General features: G+C 34.6%; 1 protein-coding gene across 5 annotated transcripts in view; it reads left to right on the top strand.

Moving 5' to 3' along the window:
- The first annotated feature begins 2,310 nt into the window (after positions 1-2,310).
- LOC138713485 (solute carrier family 35 member C2) overlaps positions 2,311-25,465 on the top strand; it is a 113,551-nt gene continuing 90,396 nt past the window's right edge. Inside the window, exons 1-2 of one of the 5 annotated variants that reach the window (XM_069845639.1) lie at positions 2,311-2,387; positions 2,836-4,938. The gene's annotated coding sequence lies outside the window, so the exon portion shown is untranslated. Of the gene's footprint in view, positions 2,730-2,835; positions 4,939-11,860; positions 12,152-25,465 lie in introns of those variants that run through there. The other 4 variants (XM_069845637.1, XM_069845638.1, XM_069845636.1 and 1 more) reach the window with 4 other exon arrangements.

Here is a 25,465-nt window from a genome sequence, read left to right as displayed (position 1 = left end):
TTTGTATTTATCTCTAACTTTAATAATTATTTGTATGCACTATTTTTGTAATTCCTTGTTCACTGTAAATCATGTACTGAACTGTTATAGCACCTAGGCTGTTGTACAGCACAATAAATGAGCCGTTCAGAGCAGAAGTGGTGTAAGTCAACATTGGTTAATGAGGTTTAAAGTAAAAATTCTGTAAAATACAGAGCAAAGTAGCAATTAATATGTCATCCGTGCTATTCACTGACTACTAATAGTTTAAATAAATTGAATATTAATTGTTGCTTTGCGCTGTATTTTACAGAATGTTTACTTTAACTCTCATTACCCATTTTTGACTTAAACCACTTCTGCTCTCAACAGCTCAAATATTAGTAAATAAATAAATTTATTATTAGTATTATTATTATTATTATTATTATTATTTTATATATTTTTTGCTGCGTTCACGTTCATTGACAAGCGGCATTCGTTTGTGAGCTGCCGATCTCAGTTGCATTATTGACTTGTAAAAATAATAATTACTGTAGCCACCTTACCCACTTGTGCCGCATTGCCACGTCTAGTTTTACTCCGTGGTGTTTAAACCTATAATTAGTATCAGAGACTAAATGGCGCTGCACGATTCCGATTTCAGAGACTTGAACAACAATTAATTACGGAAAGTAATACGAAGTATGGAATATTTCTCATAATATTCAGCTTTGATACAAAATAATAATGTTACATTAAATATACTATTCAACATTTCTTAAGTGCCTCATATATTATTCCACATTAGTACCTCATGTTTGAAACAATAGTCCAATTTCCGCTATGTTAATATTTGTATTTGTGGAGATAATTCCACACCGCTTCGCTAAATGTCAGGTCCGCGATATTTCGCACTTTTGTCAATGCTGCTAGTATACAGCTGTCTGGTATTATTATAGTAAGGTATTTGTCTCCATCATCTCGTCTCATCGTATGACGCACTCTGGGTAACGACACTGTCAGTAAATTGGTCTACACAACTGGCTTCAATAGGGTCGAATGACGAAAAGTCAAGAACCTGCCAATAATAATAATAATAATAATAATAATAATAATAATAATAATAATAATAATAATAATAATAATAATAATAATAATAATAATCATAACAATAAAAATACAAATAAAATATTACGTAATATATACGTAATCAGGGGTAATAGCCTTGCATTTTCCTAAAAATTTTTCAATTAAATACTATTCTTTATATAAATAAAGTTATTAGCCTAAAATTTACATAAATTATTTATATTCAACGCATAATATGGCGTAAGCGGTTTTTAAATAAATAATTTTGCGGATTCAATCTGGACTCAAACTATAATTTCAGTAGTTTAGTGTGCTCTGTAATACATAACGAATACAATTTAATATTAGGTATACAGAAAAACAGCACACCTTTTTTTTTGCTTCTCCTGTAAAATAACTTGAAAATGACAAGTGGTGTTCGGAAAGAAGGTTCTTAATTTATCATTCAGTTTAAAGTAGTGAGTTTTATGCATACATTTAATAAATTTTGGTAAAAGTATTGCTATTTTGAATTTATTACTCTTGAATAGGATCGTATTTGACTATTCCTTCACAGAGGAAAATACAGTACTTCAATCGAACACTAAATTAATTACAGTCAACAAGAAAGAAATAAGATAGTGACGACTGAATAAAAGGTAGTAGGAGCAGATGAACGATTATGTGCAAGTCATCTGGTGAAAAAAAAGATTACGGTGATAACATGATATAGGCCTACTTAACCGAAGCTGGGGTTTGAACCTAGAGTTTGTCGATGCCATGTTACCAATTCATTTCTTCATAAAATCAAGAAACCTTCATTCAATACTAATGTATTTTCTTTTATGCACAACCCATCGCTCCCCGGCCTTGAAGTATTCAGTATACATGCAAATATTTATTTACATAACCTCCTCGTCCAACTAGTGTCTATTTCAAACGCGTATGAAAATGCGCAAATGAACTATGTATGTACTAATGCATTACAGCGAACGAATTAAATATCGAATATCCGGCTCTCCCGATCTATCTGTTTGCCTGGATACAGCAGATTTTATATTTGATGAAACCCACTGCATGGGGGCGCGGTAGGGGGTGTTTTCGTTTATGAAACCCCTCTATGGATACGCAACTTATTGAACAATTATGTGAAGCGGGTGGTCTAGTCAAGTAACTGCAGGCACTAAGCTTCTGACGTCACGATCGTGACAAACAGCCGAACACGCACGAAGTACATACGAAGCAGAGGGTTGAGGCGTGTGTTGCGGCCAATCACGATTCAGTACGTTGTTGACCGCCGAGGATCGAGGATAAAGTACAGTGATACCGGCCACGCAAGAGTTTCATGGGTTCAAGCGGTCAGTTGCCAGAGATGTAGTACTACTTATCGGTATGAATAGAAGTGATTTATGTTTCGAGAGCTTTTCTGGTATATTCTAGAACGTAACTTATGCATTATTTCACAAGACTGATTTAGGTGAAAATCCGTTTGTCGAAGTTTATGAGATTTGAAAAACTGAGTGCATAAACATGTAGTGGATTTCTATTATTGGCGGTTAGAAAGTGCACGTGGTCCTTGAATGCCTGTGTACATACTGCTGTGGCAACCAGAAGGCGTTCGTAGTGACAAGGCCTTGTGTGTGTATGTGTACCTTTATTTGTATGGATGGTCCAAGCAATGTTCACATCACGCGCGAATAGTTAGTATGACAACTGTTGTCGGATGTAGTCGTAAGATTGTTTAGTGTAGAAAGTGTGCATTTAAACTTAAAAAAAAATTATGATTTTATTTTTCTTGAATTCCAGCACATTAACTCCCACAAGAGAAGCTCAAAGAATTGTGATCGAAAATAGACTGTCGGAAGGCGGTGCTGTATTGTGAGTGAACGATGAAAAGGAAGCTTTGCAACAACGTAACAATTTAAACAAAAAAGAACCAACAGTGCAGTCATCTTAGAAACTACAAAATACTATCGAACTTGAGTTTGTTTTTATGTGATCATCGCGTGAGAAAATGGAGTACATGCTGATAAAAGACATCAGGCCAGGTTTGAAAAATCTCAACGTGATGTTTATTGTGTTAGAGGTGGGACATCCGACAGTGACTAAGGAAAACCGCGAGGTACGAACTTGCAAGGTTGCCGATTCGTCCGCCTGTATAAATGTTTCGATTTGGGATGAACCAGGACAACTACTGGTACCGGGGGATATAGTCCGCCTTACTAAGGGATATGCGTCTATATGGCGAAATTGCCTTACCTTATATTCCGGTAAAAATGGTGATATACAGAAAATTGGTGAATTTTGCATGGTCTTTAACGAGCAATTAAATATGAGTGAACCAAATCCAGCTCTCGCGGCACAGATAAACCAGTCGTCGGGCCCCCCCAACAACAATAGCATTGGGAACAACAATGGGAATAGCAACAATGGCGGTCCTATTGGCCGTCATTCTGGTGTACAGAGCTCTCAAACTACAACTCCTTCGATTCAGCAAAATTCTGTAGGTTTAGGAAAAGGAAATGGGGGAAGTTCTCGTTTTGCTGGGGATCAGGCAGGAGGAGGGAAACCTCAGGGAAAAGGAAGTCAAAGAGGAAAGGGTGGACACAGAAACGGTACCCGCAGTGATAGGCGATAAACTATATCATGTGATACATAATGCTGTGTACTTGGGAACATTTCAGTACCTATAAGAACAGTTTAATTTAATGTCAACAGTGTGATTTCAACTCTTACAAGACATTTCTCAGCAAAATTATGTTTTTTATAAACTGTCTTTTACAAAAAGAAAAAGGAGAAAATGGATTTATTTACATGCATTGTAGGTATTTATTGTATTTGCTATCCATTTACAAAAGGGAGACGATTAAATCAATTGTTTCATGAAAGTGCCCCATGTATCTGTTGTCCAAGTTACTCAAGGGAAATTAAAATAACTGAATTTTCTATCTGTTTCCACTGTCTTTGGTCCATTGTCGTGGCGATTTCAAAGTCATCTTTCCTTTATCCTTGTCCCTGTCTTACAATAATGCGAATGGTTATCAATACTATCGGCTACAATATTAGAATAACCTATTTAAAGTGACCTGAATAGAATTTTTACTTGACTGAAAACGCCATTATTGATGCTAGATTCTGCGCACCGACATGCACCAAATACTCTCGAAAAGAGAATATAGTTCCTGAAAAGACTGTACACGGAAACGGAATGATTAAATGTACATAATTATAAAATATAATTTCCCGTACCTAGCCGAACCTTTGATTTATACTCTACGTATGAGGAAATGAACATTTTTATCATTATACAACCATTTCGTTACTTAAATGTTTAAATTATTTTAATATATATTTAAAATGTAAATAAGCCGACATCTTGAATTATATATTATATTCGTCATGTCTGAAAAGGCAAATTGTATATAGTTTAAGCGTTCAGTTTTAGCGTTTTGGTTATATTGCTTTTTCATGTCTTATCATAAGTAAACTTGACGTAAGCATTTATAAGGATGCAATATGGCGCACGGAAGTGATTTGACGTAGATCATGGCTCCGGTTTGTTTGTGATATATAATTTCATACGATTATACGAAGTACAAATAATACTTTTTACGTTTGTGGAATATGTAATTAAAACGAGTTGTATAAACGAAGAAATTGTGAAGTGTAATTAATTGTAGATCATTATGACAGTGAAGATGGTTAGATGACAAACGAGGTTAGGACGTGTTGTTTTTAATTAGCTACCCTCGTGTAAAGTACCAATTTGTTTAAAATTAAATATTTGTTTACGCAAGTGGAAACCTCACACTACATTGCAGCGGATGTGAACGAAGTACGAAGCAATATCAACTTACTCTATTCACAGATGGCTGTTCTAAACAATACCATCATATTCAATATGCTGAAGTAGGTAAACAATTTGATCGAGTTGCGACATATTACGTACTAAGCTTAAGATATTAACAAGTTTTGTAGATACAAGAGTTTGCTTCTAATATCCTGGAATATGAAAGCTTTCAGATAAGTTATAGTTTTTACAGCTGCCTTCATAACCTTACTTTTCTTGCTGTTTCTATTTTATTGTAACTTTCACACTTTCAGTAACGTGAAGATTCAGCAACGTTCGGTGTCCAGTATACTGTGGTTATTTTGCTTTAAATAACTGTTGCTATGAAAATAAATTAACAAAATTCAGTCATTTAGGCAGGCCTATGGCGAAAATACAAATTGACCCCTGTATTCTATACTTGCAGTGAAAATGTTAACGCTACCACTTACATATTTGATAAAATTGTACCAGACCATAAATCCTAAAAACGCATAAGAGCTGTATTATGTAATTTAGTGTAGACAAGGTGAGAAATATTTAATTAATATTAATGTAAAAAATGTCAGAATAAATAGTCCTAACAAACGCAAAATAAGCTACTGTTTCGAACTATAATTTTATTTCTTTCATACAGGTGTATTTTGTCAGTGACAACTTTTAGTGTTACATTTCTGCGGAACTAAATAAGTTGGCCTACGATATAGGTTGCTTCATGTTCTAGATCTTACCTCTGGTAGTGTCATTTTAACCTTTGTAACGGTTTTCATGGTTTCTCTCCTGAAAACAAAACGATTGATTAGTGAGACAATTTTTTTTTTTAAATTATCGGTACATGTTTGTCAGTCTTGGCAGCGTTTTAATAAAGGAAGTTTATAAAATTAAAAGTTACATATTCTTGATGAATATTGCATTCAAATGGGCATAAAAAAGTGTTGACATTTTTGCACTTACGAAATGAATTATAAACAGACTTGATCTGTGTTGTACAAACTACCATTAGGGATAATTTCAAGGGAAAAATTGTTCCAAGCAGGGTATCGAACCCGGAAGATCTCGTGTTGCCCTTACTTTTATTTATTGCCAGAAAACTAGTATCGAAACAGTCCCAGAATTTAAAACGGCAGTTAAATCATGGTCGGAAACATTTATAGAGGATTGGTTTAAAAAAAAAATCCGTGTTACTTTAAATTTCAAGCCAACAATAAGTAGCAAGTGGGCGTAGGAATGTATTGTTACTTAGTCAACTGTCCGAAGACTGATACCAACAAGACACCATTAGACCAGAGATAATGGAGTAGGGTGACCAGTTCCTTTCCCCGTAGGAATGTAACTATTATTATAACGTAATTCAAATGTTTATAGAGGTACGTATCAGTAACACGAGTTTCCTGAAATGACAGAATTCTGCTATGACTTTCGAAATATTCTTATAGGCCTACTCTTTTCCAAAGTGGATATAGAGGCCTATTATGAAGTTAGTGCAGATAATCCTTCAGCATTAAGCATCGTCACATAACCAGATATTTCCCATAAATATGTGTTCTTCCTTTTATCACCATAATCATTCACACATTAGGTTGTTAAGTTATATGGCTTTGCTTCGACTTCAACCAGGTCTTAATTTTCTTTTGTAAGTTTTTGGCTTGCAACTTGTTATTAACCTAGACTTTTTTTTTCATAATGGAACCATGTTGAATTCAATTATTTTTGTCACTAAGTTGTACTTTTATTGTCATAAAATGCCCTTGCTTCTCTTTCGGCCCTGACGTATAAATTCTGCTCCTTTTTTTCTAAAAAAAAGTAGTAATAATTTCAACTACATACTAAATTGGATGTTAAAATGTTCATAGTATATGAATTTTTTTAATTTTTATAATTTTCAAGAGAATCTTCACACATCATTCTCAAATGAACCTAAACTGTTAATGATTATTTTTTCTTATGATATAACTTAGGCCTGAGCTCAACACAGCTCAGGTATCTAATTAGATTTTTATAAATATTTCAAACGTTTGTTACTTTATTCACTTTTGTTTGTTCTCGAATGAACAATGGAAGATACGACATTGTTGTAATTAGGCTAAACGAGACTACTATGAAATGAAAGCTTTTCTTATGAAAACATTACATGAATCTGTTGATGCAAAAGTGCGAAATAAATAAATTAGGCTATAAATGTATATAAAAAACAAGACACAAACATAATATCTATTTCATATCGTATTTACTTTGATAGTAGGAACAGAATCTAGATCTTCTTGGTTAGTAGCCTTATGTGCTTACCATTCACCCATTAGGAGAGCTGGTTTAAAGCTTCCTAATAGTCAAGTAAGCTAATCCACAGTGTGAAAGATCTCTGGACTTGCAGCTTAGTGGGTTCTTTATTTCTGTTTAAAGTTTATTAACAAAAATTTTGGCCTCGTTAAAAAAATTAAATGTACAGATATGGTATGGAGTGGAGGTGATATAACTGTGCATATTGAAAGGGGCAATAAAATAGTACATTAAAACAAATAAAGAGCCTATTATGCATTTTGTAATTAAGTGCATAGTTAATTAGAAAAGTAGGCTGAAAGTCTGTTCAGTTCGCTAGCTCACCTACGAATACACACATGAACTCAGGTTTGAATAGGAGCATTCTACCCTTTAATCACTGCATTAGAGTTGTCAGACTCCCTAATAGCAGGAAGTAACGATACATGGTAATCTTTTTATTTAATTTCCAAGAAAACCACCCATTTTATTTGAAAACTGCAAAGGGATATATCATTCCTTAACACTTTCTGTACTGATAAGAGTAAAAGACAGAATCATAGGGCAATACTTATCAAGTAAAACAGTGTTAACATTTAGGAAAAAAATATTTATTTGGGACCAGTATGGTATCACAACTTTTTGTTGTACTATCAAAGGAATAAACTTAAAATCTGCACAGACATAATTAGTAGGTACTTCCACTCTGTAAAGAGGTCTTAAAATTTTAATACATACGCTTACACATATTAATATTTACTGGCCGTATTCATAGACATTCTTAGCACGGGATTCCGGTGGATGATCAGCGAACCAACGTTTTTCGTATTCATAAACCAGTGTTTGCGATATGATATGATATGAATCCTGTACAAGTAACCAGTCAATAGTTGGGGCTAGTTTAGCGCTCACACTCATAGCGCAGGCTAGCAAAATGTCTATGAATAGCACCCTATATGACTAGAAACAATTAACTTATTTACTCGTTCAGCAAGCCTATTATGCCTAGGTATGAACATAAAAGAAAAAAATATTGCAACACTATCATACTTTTATGATAATAAATTTTTTAAATTCAGTGCACCAGTTTTATTTTTTAGGTAAGCAGCACTTCTTCTTTCTTCAACTGCGATACTTACCCACAAGAGAGACGTAAAAGACTATCTTGGACATTTGCTTATCTTTACCACTAATTGTTTTTGCATTAAAAATAAAATACACAGCTTTTCTACACAAAGCAGTGCTTAAAGTGGGCCGGTATGAGCCGGGTATGCATACAAAATCTGGGAAAAAAGATGGTAAGGCATACCGTTAATAAGACTAATCAAATGTGAATTTAATACCGGTATGCCTTTATTTAAGATTACTTGCCCCAAACAGTTTATTTTATTTTGTTTACATTTAATTACTGTATTATAAATAGGTACCGGTATGATGAAAGTTCCTGTAAGCCTGCATAGGTAATTTGAATGAAATTGATACAAATTTTTCATATAAAGGATCAACAACTTCTAATAATTTGGGATGGACATGATTCATAGATGAGGATGGGTGAAGCAGAGAAAAATTCTCTCCGGCACTGGTATTCGAACCTGAGTTTTCATCTCTATGTGCTGATGTTTTATCCACTAAGCCACACCGGATTCCAGTTGCGATGCCAGATTGAAACCTCTCAGTTTAAGTTCCACCTCTTAGGCCGGTATTCATAGTCGAGATAAGTCATACCTATATATAAGTCGAACTTAAATCTCGTCTCAATTGCAGATTTCGGTCCAAATAAGTCGTACTTATTATAAGTCGTGCTCATTTTATAAGCTTTACTTTACAAAGTCTGACTTCATGAAGTTGAACTTGTTACAATTCATAGTGACTCAAGTGCGACTTATGTTGTGAAATAAGTTAAACTTTATCAAGTCAAGGGAACCCCTGACTTATGTCAGTTTTAACCTAAAAATTAATAACGTTTATAAAGAACTGGCCAAGGAAGTTATTGAAATGCAGGAAATTTCAGCCCGAAAGCGTTATTGCGAAACATCATGGGTCGCTTTGAATTCAAAAGGAGGTTTCGTTTTTGCAAAAGGTTTTGGAATCAGTACTTCCGAAAGTGGAAATAACTCTTGCAAAACCGAGATAGTGAGTTTTGCCAGTTCTTCTAGATTACTACTTCTTGTTCGCTTGAGATTTTATGCCACGGAAAATTTTGAAATAAATTTAATGTTCTTAAAATATAGCCATAACCGTAGTCTATTAATATATATGAGGTATTTGTCTTCAAAAAACTGTGTCGGCCTTCTTATTCTCTACAATCTTTGAATATTTTAGAATAATCTCCTTCAGTACAATCGTCTTTCTGTACATAACTGAAATATTTTCTTTTCTTCTTTCCGTACATTAGGCCTACATCATTCATTTTATTGTATTCTACAGAAGCTATGCATACAAATTTAGAGACAAAAGAAAATCGACTGTCTGATTTACATTGTCGTGACAATGGCCTTGCAATTTCTCATACCAATAAGTTCGACTTATTTGTATAGCTACACATAAGTTACACTTATTGAATGAAACTTAACAAAGTACGACTTATTAGCAGACTATGAATACCATAATCATATAAGTTAAGATTTTCCAATAAGTATAACTTAACAAAGTCATACTTATTGAACAAATAAGACAGTGACTATGAATACCGGCCTTAGTTTCCCTTTAGTGGCCAACCCTCATGCACTGTGTCACAAATGTGTGTCAGTAAACTGAGAGGATTCAATCCACCATCGGTACTGGAACCTGGTGTGGCTTAGTGGATAAAGCGTCAGCACATAGAGCTGAAAACTCCTGGTACGAGTCCCAGTGCCAGAGAGAATTTTTCTCCGCTCCATCCTTCATCATATGATAATGCAGAATTCCTGCACAGAAATATCATATGTACTTCGATACATCACAATAATATATGCATAAATAATCAGTGATTTAAGATGGCACTCATTTCATCAGATCCCAGCCACTTAGTCACTCGTAATGAGTGAACCTCTGCACATAGTGAGTTAGACATTGTGCCACTGTCACATATCTGTGACACAGTGCATGAGGGTTGGCCACTAAAGGGAAACTAAGAGGTGGAACTTAAACTGAGAGGAATCAATCCAGCATCGGAACTGGAATCCAGTGTGGCTTAGTGGATAAACCGTCAGCACGTAGAGCTCAAAACCTGGGTTCGAATCCCAGTGCCGGAGAGAATTTTTCTCCACTCCACCCATCCTTCATCATATAACGCGGAATTCCTGCATGGAAATATCGTATGTACTTCAGTACATCACAATAATATGATTCATAAAGCCATGAGAGACGCATGGGATCGGTATCTTTTTCAAATTGTATTAGACTACATAATGTGTCCAATACGCAAAGAAAAAAAAAAAGACATGTGGGAATCTGTGGCTCTTACTATGATTTTCGGATACAGCATTAACTGTAAGTGTCCTACTCCTACCCTTTAAATAAATATAATAAGCTATAAATAACTTTCTGTTACTGGTAGTGTAATTTCTAAGTCATGTTGCATGCTAAGAGATTATTTGGAGTTTTTATAATTGAAATTTTTAAATAGATTCTGTGTTATATTCTATTCCATTTTCTAAATAATGATTGATTCTCTTGAAATTATCCTCAACCTTCGTATATATTTTATTCTTGTTAGCTGCATATTGTTACCTCTTTCAAAGCCACTTCAAGCATTGACACAAAGTGTTACACCATTCAGAATTTCCTAAGTCAAAACACATTGTTACTTCCTACGCTTTTTGTCTAGTACATTTCCAGTCTCAATTTTCTAAATAGATTATGTACTGCAGGACTGAAGAAATTTGACACCTGAAAAGTCTTCTGCAAATCTTTAGTCCCATTGGACAGAATTAGTGAGTATAGGAGAAACATAAATAAACACTTGTTACATAGCAAACCAAGAAACGTTCATTACAGTTACGTAATAACCTAAAAGAAATTCTTACTCCAAATGACGACTAACAGATTTGACAGAAACTTTAAGCCCCTTCCATAGGGACAGGGCGAGTCAGTCCTATTGACCTGTTTTATTTTACTATTTGAGACTTTAATATTACCTGGTGTACAAAGCATGAGACATGTACGACTCATTACACAACTACAGGAAGAAGTGCTGCTTAGCAGACATACTGTACCTGTTTCGTCTTAGAAATAAAATCATTGGATTACCCGCTTATCTTGCATTAAAAAAAGAAGTGAAGGAAAAATATTATCGAATGTTTAGTTCAAGACATACTTTAAAACCTCCACTTCCCACTTCAGTACGTCCTTATAGTGTCCCATGATACAATATCAATCTAATTTGTATATTTATAGATTTTTTTTTTTTTGTATGAAGTAGCTAAATGTAAAAATTTGGAATGCATTTAGATTGAACCTGAAAATTATCTCGCCATTCGTTCTCGATAACTTTCATGGATTTTAATAAAAATTGAGCATTTATCTTCTTTATTTGTAGGGGATTTTTTTAATGATAGATTACAATTAGGGAAATACCTACTGAACATTAAATACCACTCATCATATTATTTCTATTGCCAAGTACAGACATTTTTGGTACCATCAGATTTCTACTATGAATACATGTACAACCATGTACAGGTGTATACCACATGAAAAACATCCTCCTTTACAGTAAATTAAATAATTTTTGTTGTACATATAGTACCGGTAAATGAGTAATGTAAGACAATAAAGTAATCATTACATCGAACTTTCTGAGAATCAAGACTTGATGAGGAAAAAGAAGACAGTTATGTGAAAAAAGTACATCTGTCAAGAACATGGATTCACATTACAAGAAATTTTACTATGCAGAACAGAAAGCCATAAGATTCTTAATATCATATCAGGATGTGCATGAATAGACTGACCAGACATCAGACTTATCGAACTCCATAAGTTTCATCATATCATCATTGAAACTTTCCTGAAAGAACTTGCAAATTTTCATTACGGTATCTCTTTCAATGATTGGTAAGTAACTTAAAGATTTTTCTGATTACTGCAGTATTGATATACTAGAATTTCTAAGTATTTTAAGACCTTCATGGCATTCATTGTTGTGCGGGAATTTGGATTTTTGCATCATGTCACAGATGCAGAAACATCCAATGCGTCAGAGTTATATACATCAAAAAACGTTTTGCATCACCTATCAACCAGACCTTCAATAAAAAAACAAGACTAAGGAACAGTAAGGAATGAAAATGTATTTGTTTTTAACAGTCGTTAACAAAAAAAAAATAACAGTTGTTGACAAAGTTATAACAATGGTGTGGATGGCCAAATGAAAATTGAGTATTTGTTGGAGTACCAAATCTCTATCCTAACAACTTCAATAGAGTGTAGTGCTTCCTCTTGCATTGATTAATGCTTGACTCTTCGTGATATACTGTCTACCAGCACATTCTTCAACAGCAACTCTGCATAGGTCTTCAAGATTGCGTGGGGGTCAGGGCGCACACGAATGACTCTCTTTAGTTCATCTCAGACATGCTCAATTGGACTCATGTCTGGAGAAAATGCGGGGCATTCAAGCCTGGCAAATTTCTTCACGATTATGGAAGTCATTGATGATAGCCGCACTATGGACTCTGGAGTTATCGTCCATAAACATGAATTCTTCTCCGAAGTGCTGCTTAAACGGTGTGAAGAATGTTGTCCGTATACTGTGGAGCCCTCAGCATTCCTTGGATCGACACCAATTGTGTCCGGCGACCCCACATAATGCCACCCCAAAACATCACTGACCCACCACCTTGCTGCATTCGATTGTAGGGGTGTCTGAGTCGTGCAGCATTACCTGATTCTCTCCACACGCGTTGTCGATGATTATGTGGCACAAAGCATATTAGACATTCATCCGTGAATAGAACTTTGTGCCAATTTTGTAGTCCATTGGTGATGATTTCTTGCTCAGGTGTAACGTTGTCCATGGTGCATAGGTGTTAGAGTAGGATCTTGCCATGGATGTCTGGAGTGCAGTCTGCTATCATGAAATCGGTTTCGTAGAGTCTGATTGGATATGCGTCTCCCTATCACAGTTTGAAAGTCATTGTTAATCATGCCAGCAGTATTCTCAGCATTTCTCTTGGCAATAATTTGTAGATATCGGTCATCACATTCTGTTCTCATGGACGACCACTATGAGGCATGTCGTCGACATTACCTGTGTTTTGGAAGCGATTCCAGGTTCGTACCACAACACTCTGGTTCAATCCTAAGCACCTCGCTACTTGCCTTGAAGACAGTCCTTCCTGACATAGAGAAACAATCCCCACACAGTTGAAGTTCATAATTGACCACCTTGCCATTGTTCAACCTCCTTATAATTAAATAAAACTGTTTTACTCTGAGCTATTCGCTAAGAGATGAGATTCCTTACACTTCTGTTCACTTTTTCAATTAGTTTCTAGGGTAGACTTCTACTGTTTCTCAATATTGTTTGTTTTTCACAGTTAAAAGGATAGCTTTTAAATGTTTTTATGGACATTGCTTGAAGTGGAGTGTAAATACCACTTCTACAGGTGATGCAAAATTTTTTTGACGTGTGTGTGTATTGACTCCAGCTTTGTGGAAGGCTGGAAAATGGAATCTTATCTACCCAGTTGGCTGCTCCAACAGACAGGTTCCCATTTGATTGCCTTTTCAGATTAAGCTCAGAGCACAAGGGAATCAAGTCACAAAAATAAACTTTTCAGAAAATTAGACTTAAAGTCTTTTATGTATAGAGTTAATTGCCCATTAAAGGTGAGTGTGATTTTAAACAACTGCACCATTGCAAAGATTGTGAGGACATGATTATTTTATGCTCTGAAAGTAGCCTCATCTAAGTTATGTACAGACGAAATACCTCCCAATTGACCAAAAGTGGACTTCATTCCCTTGTGCTCTGAACGCCCCATATGTAACTCCGAAACTTTCTTTGAATTTTTACAGTAATAATTAATAGTAGTAGTATTTTTTAAGATGCTTTCAACTGCAAAGTTATTCATTGTTATTGAACGTAAAAATATACATAGGCGAGAAATGGGGAAAAAAAAAAAATTGCCTGCAGCCCTTCATCAGGAACAAGGTTCTTTTACATGCGGTAAATCTACGATACAAACCTTCCAGGTGAAGCCATGCTAAGAATTTTTATCGTCTGTAGTGAGGTTCGAGGCAGGGAGAGGGAGCAGAGAGAGAGAGAGAACCATTCTCCCTTCTAGAAAATATAAAATAACACACTAATTAATGAATTTTGATGAAATTGCATCTTTTTTCTAGTAAGCCAGAAACATAGCTGCTTTAGTATTTATATGTTATGTGATAAACTGAGTGTTTTAAGATATATTTGTTAGGGCATTTTTTTTTTTTTGCATTTTTTGCCTGTTTCAACTCATAAGAGCATCTTTTGTTTTATTCGGTCATTTTTTAGGCCATAAATCCCCATCATTAATGTAAAATAATGTTTATTTCCTTTGATATTTTCTTTACATATTTTGTCCATTAATACCTATTATTTTGTATGATACTTAATCGTTTTTCTACACAAATATTGCCATTTTAACGTAGTACACCCCATGTAATGGATCAGACCAACCATCCCTTCAATATAGACTCTTCTATATCTGCTAATTCTGGATAAGAGTGGCCTTGTGGTAGACTACATGGAGACTAAAAGTAAAGTAAATCCATGGCGCTACAGCCCATGAAGGGCCAAGACCGACCAGCGGACTGCTGACCTCACGTCCACATGCCGACGCAGAGGTGAACGATCATACATGGAAACTACATCAAGTAAAATAATTAATTAAAGTGTATTGCTTAGAAAAATTATGTAAAATTTAATTTAATTACTAGTCTAAATATTAAGTCGTACAAAACCTCTTTTCCTACTAAGGCAGTTATGTAAGATCAATTTTTAGGGAATTTTAAGGGCATTTTTGAAAGATTTTTAGGTCATAAATGCATTGTTTTAGGACATTTTTTCACGATTTATAGGTCACCAAATCCTAGCCCTACTAATGGATAATAAAATGAACAAAAAAATTGTAAGGAGAGAACATATTGTTGTAATCCTTAATAGGAGTTGTGGATTAATAATAGTAATCTTCCTATCAGAGAAATTAAGCCAAATGGCCCATTCTGCTCTCAAGCAGATGGATGTTCCCAATCTTCTTTTCTCATATTGCTGGCAAGTTAGGATTTGTTTCGGTAATCTTGAATTTTCTCTTCTATTAATATGTTCAGTCCATTTTGTTCTGTAACTTTAAAGATGTTCTTACATGGGAAGAACTTTGAAATTATGTAATATCTCTACACTTTCTTTTCTGTCCCATAAAGCATATCCTGCAGTTTTCCTCAGGAAGCACATTTGCTTCAATTCTTTTTTAAATTGTTGCTCTTTGAGAATCCATCCATGCTTCACTTCCAAACAAAAGAGTTAGTTTGGCTAATACACTATAGAGCCTTATTCTAGTATTTTTCTGAACCATTGTAGATTGAAAGTATTATTTATAAATCCTGTTCATTTTATAAAATGTGTGGTTTTTTTCTGTTACATCTTTTCATCTGTATCTGTTAATGAACTCGGAAGTTAGGCAAAATGCCTTTTTAACTGAGTGGACCACATTCTGCAGGAAGGAACCAACCCACAAACAAATTTAATGCCTCAATAATGAAATAATTCCAAGGATCCATAGTTTGAACAAAGATACATCTTTTAATACGCTTTTGGTTAAAGTAATAAGTATGTATTTACATTTATTTGTGAATTTATTACTCACATTTAACTTTAAAGTCCATTTTCCTCAGTTTAGGTCTCATGTGGTCCATATATGAAGAAGTTTAAAAGAGGAAAACTTTTCTGCACAGTTCGGGATGCTAGGGCCAGTTTTTTTTTTGCTTCTGCTGCCTACCTTAAGGTTTAATGTTTTATTTTGCTTTTCTTATTTGCATTTGTTGGATAGTTTATGCTATTATGTGTACATTAAATAATCAGTACAAGAAAAAATTGTACAAATTCCGAATATATTAAGAATATAATTGAAAACAATTTTTTATTTTATAAGTGAAGCACCTGTTACAAAAAATTAAACAATATTTTTGTATAATGGGAATCTATCTCTATTGAGAATCTCACTCCATATAAATACATTTAAATTATTTGTGGCGACATGCCTAGAAACCAGCCCAAGCTGATCAGTCGGCCAAGTTGATGCTATTGTATCTTTGTACCCCAAGGCAGTTGGTTTGTCTTGTATTAGGGGTTCAGTTTCCAAAAAAAGTGCGTCTTAGAGGAAAAAATAAATTCTCGTATTGAAGGGAATGAACAAGTGAAATATTCAAATTATGCATTTGTGATGCTAATGGACTGAAATTTTTACCACAGAGTGCTGATATGTATTTAAAACATCCCTATAAATTTCATCAATGTATCTTAATTAGTTTTGAAGAAATTAATTATTTACCAATTAATACTAATTAATATTTAAAAAATGCTGCATGATGAACGCTTAACATTATGAATTTTAAAAAAATATAGAACAGTTCCTCTAACAATAATAAAACATCTATCACATGATTTTTAGTTAGCACTTCTTAGTTACTGAGAAAAAAATTCAAAACTGGGTGAGTGCCAATTTAAAGAAAAAAATTAATTTCATGCATCTTAATCAATTTATATCTTGGCAAATAATAAATATTTTAAAAATCCATGTGACAGTCTTTTTCCTTTAGGTAATGTGGGCTTGTGGTAAAAATTTCATCACTATTGGTTAAGAAATGCATCATATGGAGCAATTTGAACATGTTAAAATGTAATAAAATTTAAAAGGGAGAAAATCAAGTTTTAAAGTACAACACTATGTTTGAGTACTTACACATTATGGAAATTGCTTAAAACCCTCCTGCCTGATATGTTGACCCCTCCTGCTGCTTTTTCCTACTTTCAGTGACACTTTTTGACAAACGTAGCTTCTTCCTGCTTGTTTTGAAGTTCTCACTGGTTGAAGTAGCCGCTTGCTGCAGTCGACGCTTGTCTCTCCTATTGCCAATTTTGTATGCTGCAGGAGATAATTTCACTGTTGACACTAAATCTCTCATGGAAATGTTTGCTGTACAACCCATGTTAAATTCAGTCACAGCAGAAGTAACAGCCACTTCAAGTTTTTTTTTTGATACAAAAATTTCTTTTGGGCACTTCCGCCATATCACACTATGAACACTTTCATTCACATTTTGAGTTTTTCCTGCAGTGCACTTGCTAAGAAGTTCATCACTAGCTAGTCTACAGTACACTGGCATGATTTTAGCCACAACATCAGGTCGCAACACTGTCTTCATGGTTTTCAAGTCATGCTTCGGAACAGCTTCTTGCTTCGCAATGGCCCGGTTGAAGAAGCACCATGACTTTTCACCACTAGGGCATCTTGAATGCAGGGGCTTGTCATCCGTGGACATTGCATGGTCAAGTGTTGCATAGATGGCTTTCTTCATCTTGTTTACATCGGGGATATTATCAATAATGGCCTTTCTGTAGTAATTTTGCAGTCGAGGTATCATTTCTGCAGTCAGACTTCCCTTTTTTTTGCCTCCGATTGAGGAATCTGTCCCTCTCCATTCCCTAACAATATTCTGTAGACCTTTACCTACTCTCTTAGCAACGTGGTTCACACATTCTTCTTTTCTAATGTCAATGCCTTCACCATAAACTTGAAGCTGCTGAAGGTGATGGTGTGTTTTTGCATCCCCGTCAGACAATAAGGTTGTGTACCTCATATTACACAACCTAATGGACCGGGTCCAGAGAATTTCTGCAGCTTTCATCTCCATGGCATTTGAAGATCCATCAAAATTTTTCTCACAAACACCAGCATCTTTGTGACTTTGATACCACTGTTTATATTCGTCACTTGCAACATCCATTTTTTTTTCTGTCTTTTCACAAGTACTGCAATATTTTGACATTATTTCAAAATCTAACACTAGCCCTGTTAAAATATCTATGACTAAACCTAAACCATACTTTGATGTATGTCCACGCTTCATCCATGTGCCATCGTATGACACACCAATATTTATAACATCACTATCACTAATAGAACTGTCCACTTCCATGTGAGCTCGTCTAACTGCAGAGTGAGCATTTCTCAACACATGTTGTCTAACAAGTTTGTTTTCTTCCGTCAGTTTTATCAGGTGAGAGTTGAAGGATGGTGAGCTCAAACCTGCCATACCCATAGCCATACAATGTTGTTCCATAGCAGAGTGTCCTTTTCCCATGGTAACAAAGGCGTTGACCATTCTCCTATTTACATCGAAGGGAGGTCGAGTTGACTCAGTGTTACCTACCTTAGGGCTTGTATACACTTCATTCAACACTGTGTTGCAATTATAACACTTCACTATCACTTTAAATGCAAAGCCTGATGGTTCAGTAAGCTCAGCTTTTGCACTATCCATTCCACATTCACCACATTTTACTCCTTTATACAGTTCACTCCACAAACTTACATGCACTAATGTGTAGTCTTCACTACACTGGGGGGCACTTATATTTGAATTCTCCTGCAAGTTGCCATATTTTATCAACTTTATCTCACTAGCACTTTGTTTATTATTTGTTTCTTTTGACACTTGATCTTCATTATCACCAACTAGGCCTAGCACATTTTCTTGTTGCACACATTCCACAATAGTTTTGGCATTCTTCCACCTTATATTTGCTAAATTTTTAGCCCTATTAGCATATTTTGATCGTTTCTTGCCCTTATTATGAATGTCAGTCTATTCATGTTTAGAAAACTAAAACTATGCCTAAAATGCTAAATGTTGAGTTATACACGTGGTCTTGAATGTTATTGTGACGATTCCTAACCTAATGCACTTATACTAACTTATTCACACTAATATATACAACTAATTGAATACAAAATTAGTGTAAAACTTTAATAACATCCTAAATAACACGAAATCAGCAAAACAAGTATGAATATTCACGTACAAACGCACAAACTCGAGAAGAAACGGTCCACAAACAATATTTTGCCGTTCAGTTTCAAAACGAAGTATTTGCAGGGCTGACAGGCAAGCTGATAGTATATTCAGGAGTGACAACAAACTTAATTTCACTAGATACACACCAGAAAAAAAACTAGCCCGCTTTATTCAAATTACAAAGCTGAACATAAACTTTAGAGCTGACAGCTCGTTTAAAGGGCAACGAAGCACGTGCAAGCAGACATTTAAACGTCATGTGACACGGTTTAAAGGGCTCCCAAATAAAAAATGAGGCCATATTATGAAAGTAGAAGGTTTAAATAAAATTATGAACATAAAAACAAAAATTTGTATTTTTTTCCATTTTTCCACATTTTTCACTTGTTCGTTCCCTGAAAGCAATTGAAGGGTACACGGGAAAAACGAACAATGTCACCTTTCCATTAAGGGTGAGATGATCTATTCCAGTATATTACTGCAAAATTTATTGGTGTTTCTACTTGAAATGAAGGAAATGATGAGTGTATCCGTGGTTTCAATTCTCCTTTACCACTTTTGGTAAAAATAACACTAAAGTTTGTAGTAATACAGTGAAATAGATAACGATATCACACTTAACAAAATTGTGATATTGTTCGTTTTTTCCGTGTACCCTTCAATTAGCAGGATTGGCACTTTAGTCTGCACTATTGTTATGATAAGAGACCATCCAGAATAATCATGTTTTAAGTATGCTCCAATCACTTCGGTGGAAGTAGAACAATCTTTTTCAATTATGAAAATTATTCTGACAGGAGGCTATGACAGTTGAGAATTTGAAGAAACATCTTGTTGTGGCATATAACCAAGAAAAGTACAGAATTCATAACTCACGTTACTTTGTTCCAGTCGTCCATTGTCCATTCTGAGTGTTGAATTAACAAAAAGAAGGAGAAGCAATAAAATTCACCAATAGAACATTGTTGCAAAAATGATCAACCGTTATCAATGAAGGCGACTACCCTTGCAACACTTTCAGGGCTTAAATACATCTTTTTCAGTGGTAAAATGACAGGGTTGGACTGTATTGGTTTTCTGACGAGTTCACAAAAGTTTAAAAAATAAATTCCACATAACTTAATTAACTTTTTTTTTTCTTTTTTTTTTTTTTTTGCCGGTGAGTATAGTTTGCACAACATTAATAAGAAGGCGTTTCTGATGTAGCCAACTCAACCACAACAAATTCAAAGCCTGCATACACAACCAAATTATCAAAATATATTGATGTAGGCCTATATATATAACAACTGAAATTACACAACTCTGCAAGATAACTCGTGTGCATATTCTACCAATAGCCATATCAGCATTAGGTGTAATACTACCCACTGCCTGTGATACTACCACGTACTTTTCACGAGACTCATAAATGCTTACGCATCAGTAACAATACAATACATTCATGTTAATGCAAAAGGCTGTGCTGTTGAGCACGAGACATCATTCCAAGAATCTCCAGTAAGAAACTCACGTGTCATAGCAAGCAGACCTAATATAATTCAGTTAATTCTATCTTGGTTTATCGAAAATCATAAAATCAAAATCCGTGAAAAGTCACCGGAAATAAGTTATATAATAATAATAATAATAATAATAATAATAATAATAATAATAATAATAATAATAATAATTTTATCTCGTATTAAGACTCGTATAATATGAACATGTAAAATTTTTTCTATCAAAATAAAACTGAGATTGCATCAATTTTTGGCGTGTGTTTTCCGGAATATTGGTATAATCTCGACATTAGTGTAGTTGCTTTCAGTTTTGAGTTTTGCTAAAGTTTCGAGGTTAATACATCTACGACAATATTTAAACAAAACACAGCTTATATTACAGAATTCACAATATTATTTAAAATACTACATAAATGTGCTACAGATCCTTATTATTCCTCTATTTTTTTTTATTTAATCGTCATTTAACGTTAACTTCAATAAGATACTATAAACGAACAATACACAGTTATTTCAGAATGTTATAAATTGCAACGTAAATAATATTTGTTGTAGCACACACAAGTTGTTCGTTATCACCTCTTTATCTGCCTCACGATGAAAGGTGGGAGTGATGGGAAAACAAAGGTGATTAAATTAATTTTGGAAGGTTTCAATAGAAGTAAGAATGAAGGTTGGTTTGTTCGCACATTACACCATGTGCTCAGCAGATGCTACATATATCAACTCTGGTTGACTCAGAAACAGTGCTTACTGAGCATGCACAGTATGTTATAAGTTATAACTGGAACTTGGGAAAATTCAGATGGCCCAAATTATGTTTCTGTGTCTGTACCGGTACATCAGCATTTGATATCAGAGGCCTGTTTCTAACCCCTCTGAATTTGTAGTTGACTAAAATGGTAGAAAAAAATGTCGTTATAACGAAGTCCAGTATAACGAAATACCTACTCAGTATTCGAAGTTATCCGTTCCCTGCCTTCCCCCCCCCCCCTCTCCTGAGTATTGAGACATTTGTAGTTTTAGTTTTGAAGTTCAGTATAATTCTACACTTTAAAAAAAGTCACTGACATGATGAAAAATGCTGAAAAAATTCTGCAGGTTACAGTTATGGCAAAGATGTAGGTATATTATACTATACTTCGGGTCTCTGCACATCTTGTATCACAGTGGTTCCCAAACTTTTCGAAGGTGCGACCCACTTTTGGGCGAGACTTTTATTGCGATCCCCCATACTATTGTGTACCATACCATACTGGTACTTAACTCCATTTGAAAAATGTAAATCCTTGTAAAATCAAAAAACAACGATAATTTTACTCAAAACCAGTGGATATCGCCCAAAGAACGAACAAAACAAATATATAAAGGTGCAACAACGACACGAATTAGGTAAACATAATTTCTAATATTTCAAAGTCTGTGGTAATAGATCAATGCAAATCGAAAATGATGCTTGAACTCTCCGTTTCCAACAAATTTATAAAGGAACTTGATTTCTAGTTGATATTACTTGACAAAAAGAAATTTGATTCATATCACTCTAATAAGGAACTTATGCAAATTTAGCTACGTATTATATGACAAATACTGAGTTCATTTTTGCAGACGTGCACAATTTTAAACAACAGTTTTCTGAGTAGGGTACTTAAAAAACAATTTCAGTAATCATAGAAGAATACTGAATCAGTTTTTAGACAGTTACGTTCAACCTGATTGTAATTTCATAATAATATGAAGAAAAAACTTACTGAGATATATATTCACTGATGGAATGTTGAAATTAGACTTTTCCCAGAACGTAGAGCAACCCTCTAAGCTCTTTACACGACCCCCCCCCCCCGCCAGGGCTCGCGACCCACACTTTGGGAACCACTATTATGTCATAATCATATATACTATACTATACTATACTATACTCTCAGTACTTAGGAGGATATAATTTAATGTTAAAATATTTCAATTTAACTAATTTCGTTTATCTTCTTATATAAAAGTCAGTGTAGCTATGTATGTATGTACTCTATACAAATCTACACGCTTTGACCGATATTTGCCAAAGTTTGCACATTTAACCTGTATAACCAGGAGAAGAACATAGGCTACATTAAAATTGTAACTGAAATTATTGAAAACAATAAAAATTAGAAAGAAATACGTTCAAGCATGCATGTACAGTATAATATAAGTTGGATGTCATCGCAAATCAGAAGCGCGGTGATGCGCATGTTTTGTTTTAACCCTTCCTCCGTTGTATAAATGCGGCCATATTGCTACTGAAATATTAAATAAAATAACATTAAATTAAAATTACGTAAATGAGGGACGATCTCTTGATTGAATGTGTCATTTCGCATGAATATACAATGTAATACGGCATTAAACACATTTTTATTTAATATTTAGGAATTCAAAATTAAATACTGTATAATAGGCAGCAAACATGAAAGCATTCATAACACGTAAATTCCAGTGGTGTATACTGGTTTAAGGGTCTGGGCTACCACTGACCCTATTATTACGCAAAATATATTTTAAAATCCCTATAATAAAATTCCTTACCTATTTATATGTGAATTCCAGACATCTTGATTGGGACGAAAATACTTTGATGACTTCGTCATTGAAATTACAGTTGGGCCGCTTGCGAAGTTTCTGTAGAAATGAATTTTCAATGGACATCAGTGCCAAGCCGGATAAACGTTCTTGTGTATGAGTTGATCTACAGTAGGATTTTATTCTCTTCAACGCAGAAAATGTTCTTTCTACCGTTGCTGACGTAGCTGGTATTGTCACAATTAATGTTGCCAATTTAAGGACTTCAGGAATAACTTGGTTCAGTTGGTTTTCATATATGGCAGATAATATTTCATGGATAGGTTTGTTCGAAAAATCAAAGATTTCTGCTGAATATATTACACTTAATTCATTTTTCAAACTCACTTGATCAAAGTGACTGTTATAGGACTGAAATAATTTGTTTAGTGCCTCATTCGGGAAGTTTTCTCTATAAGCAGAAAATTTTTGAGAATTTAGAAGATGTGTGAACTGAAGCTTTCCATAATCAGAAAATCTGTCAGTAATTTCCATGTGCATACGATCTAGTATGCTGTAGTACAGCTGCCTGTATTTCAATTCGTCATCTCCTTTTCTTCGCTTTAATGGTGGTTCCATTGTATTGGCTGAAGAATTTTCATTTTCCATATTACTCCAAATGGACGGAAACCCACTACGTCTGAACTCGGATATAGTATTTTTTAACTTCGATACCTCTTGCAAGCAGTATGCTATGTCTAGACTTTTTGTCTGAAGAATATTGTAGAGCACATCTGTATGTGCGAACACTCTAGCATAGACTTCAAGAAGAAATATATTCTGAAACTGTGTGAAAAAATTCAAATATCCTTGAGCCTGCACATTTACAGCATCATCCCAGTTTTCTTCAGAGTCATTACAAATGATATTTTTAAAGAAAGCAGTCCGTTTTTCTCTGTACTCCTTTACTGTATTTACAAGCCGAGATGTAAAATTCAATCTAGTTGCTGCTACTTTTGGGAGTTTCTTGTTCATAAATTCCTTGAGTTTTCTGATCTTTTAGGAGATGATGGGAAAAATGCAGCTAAACCCGACAGTGTTTTGAAAAAAATGCGGCATTCTGGAATGGATAAAGTAGCCTAGTTTGTTGCAAAACTAAATTGAAAACATGGCTGTAACAATGGACAAATAGTGCTTGAGGATACTTTTCTTGAACTTTTGTTTTTAAGCCATTAATATTTCCCGCCATAACTGAAGCACCATCGTATGTCTGTGCAATTAAGTTATTGCCGACATTGTATTCTGCTATAATACCTTCCACATGCTGAAACAAAGCAGCAGCAATTTTGTCCGAACTGACATTTGTGAATCCTATAAACCGTTCTTGAACATTGGCAGTACTATCGACGTATCTTAAAACAGTGGACAATTGACTCTGATTAGAGCAGTCACTTGTTTCATCAACAACAATGGCCACAAAAGGTGTTTCTTCTATTTCAGATTTTATGTTCTTTATCATAACCCCACTTATAGCAAATATTAAGTCATTCTGAATTGCGAGAGAAGTACCACGAAATACTGTTGAACTCTCAAGGTGATTGGCCAGTAAATGGTCAAATTCACTTAAGGAACTTAAATATTCAATATAATTTCCTCTATTGTCTGATTCCACACTCTCATTATGACCCCGAAAAGCCAATTCTTGTTTTCCTAGAAAGCAGACTGCGTTAATAAGACGCAGTAAAATCTCTCGATTTTTTTTCACAAGATCATTGTGTTGATTGATGTGTAGAGCTTTTTGCTTATCTAGCTGTAAATCAATTCTTGTCTTCCCAAAGTTTGCAAAGTTCATGCTACTACAAATATGAGCTTTTGATTTGTCGTGTTTTAGGACTGCCGTTCGAAGGGAGTTCATATTAGAAAACCCCTCTTTTTACCACACATTAGTTTCGCGGGCTAAATAACAAACATGGCCAGCAAAATAGTTTAGACAGTTTAGAACTACCACACAACCAATTCCACTTACCATATGATGTTGAAGTGAAATGGCGTGTGTACTCACGCTGTTTTTCTTTTACGTCCATGGACAAATTTAACTCAGGAGTTGGTCTTTCCATTTTCACAATTTCAACTTTCTCGTTGTACTGTATGTACGACGGTTAAAAGGCACTTTTAATAAACCTTCTGTTACACAGTCATTTTCAACACAAACCTCTCCAGAAACTTGTTCTGCCATATTTTTCACAATATCACTTAATTGGGAAATTAAAAA

This window comes from Periplaneta americana, chromosome 14 (assembly GCF_040183065.1).
Source record: "Periplaneta americana isolate PAMFEO1 chromosome 14, P.americana_PAMFEO1_priV1, whole genome shotgun sequence".
NCBI classification, from domain to species: Eukaryota; Metazoa; Arthropoda; class Insecta; order Blattodea; family Blattidae; genus Periplaneta; species Periplaneta americana.
The sequence above is the reverse complement of the archived record's forward strand: the minus strand, read 5'-3'. Positions and strand labels throughout refer to the sequence as shown.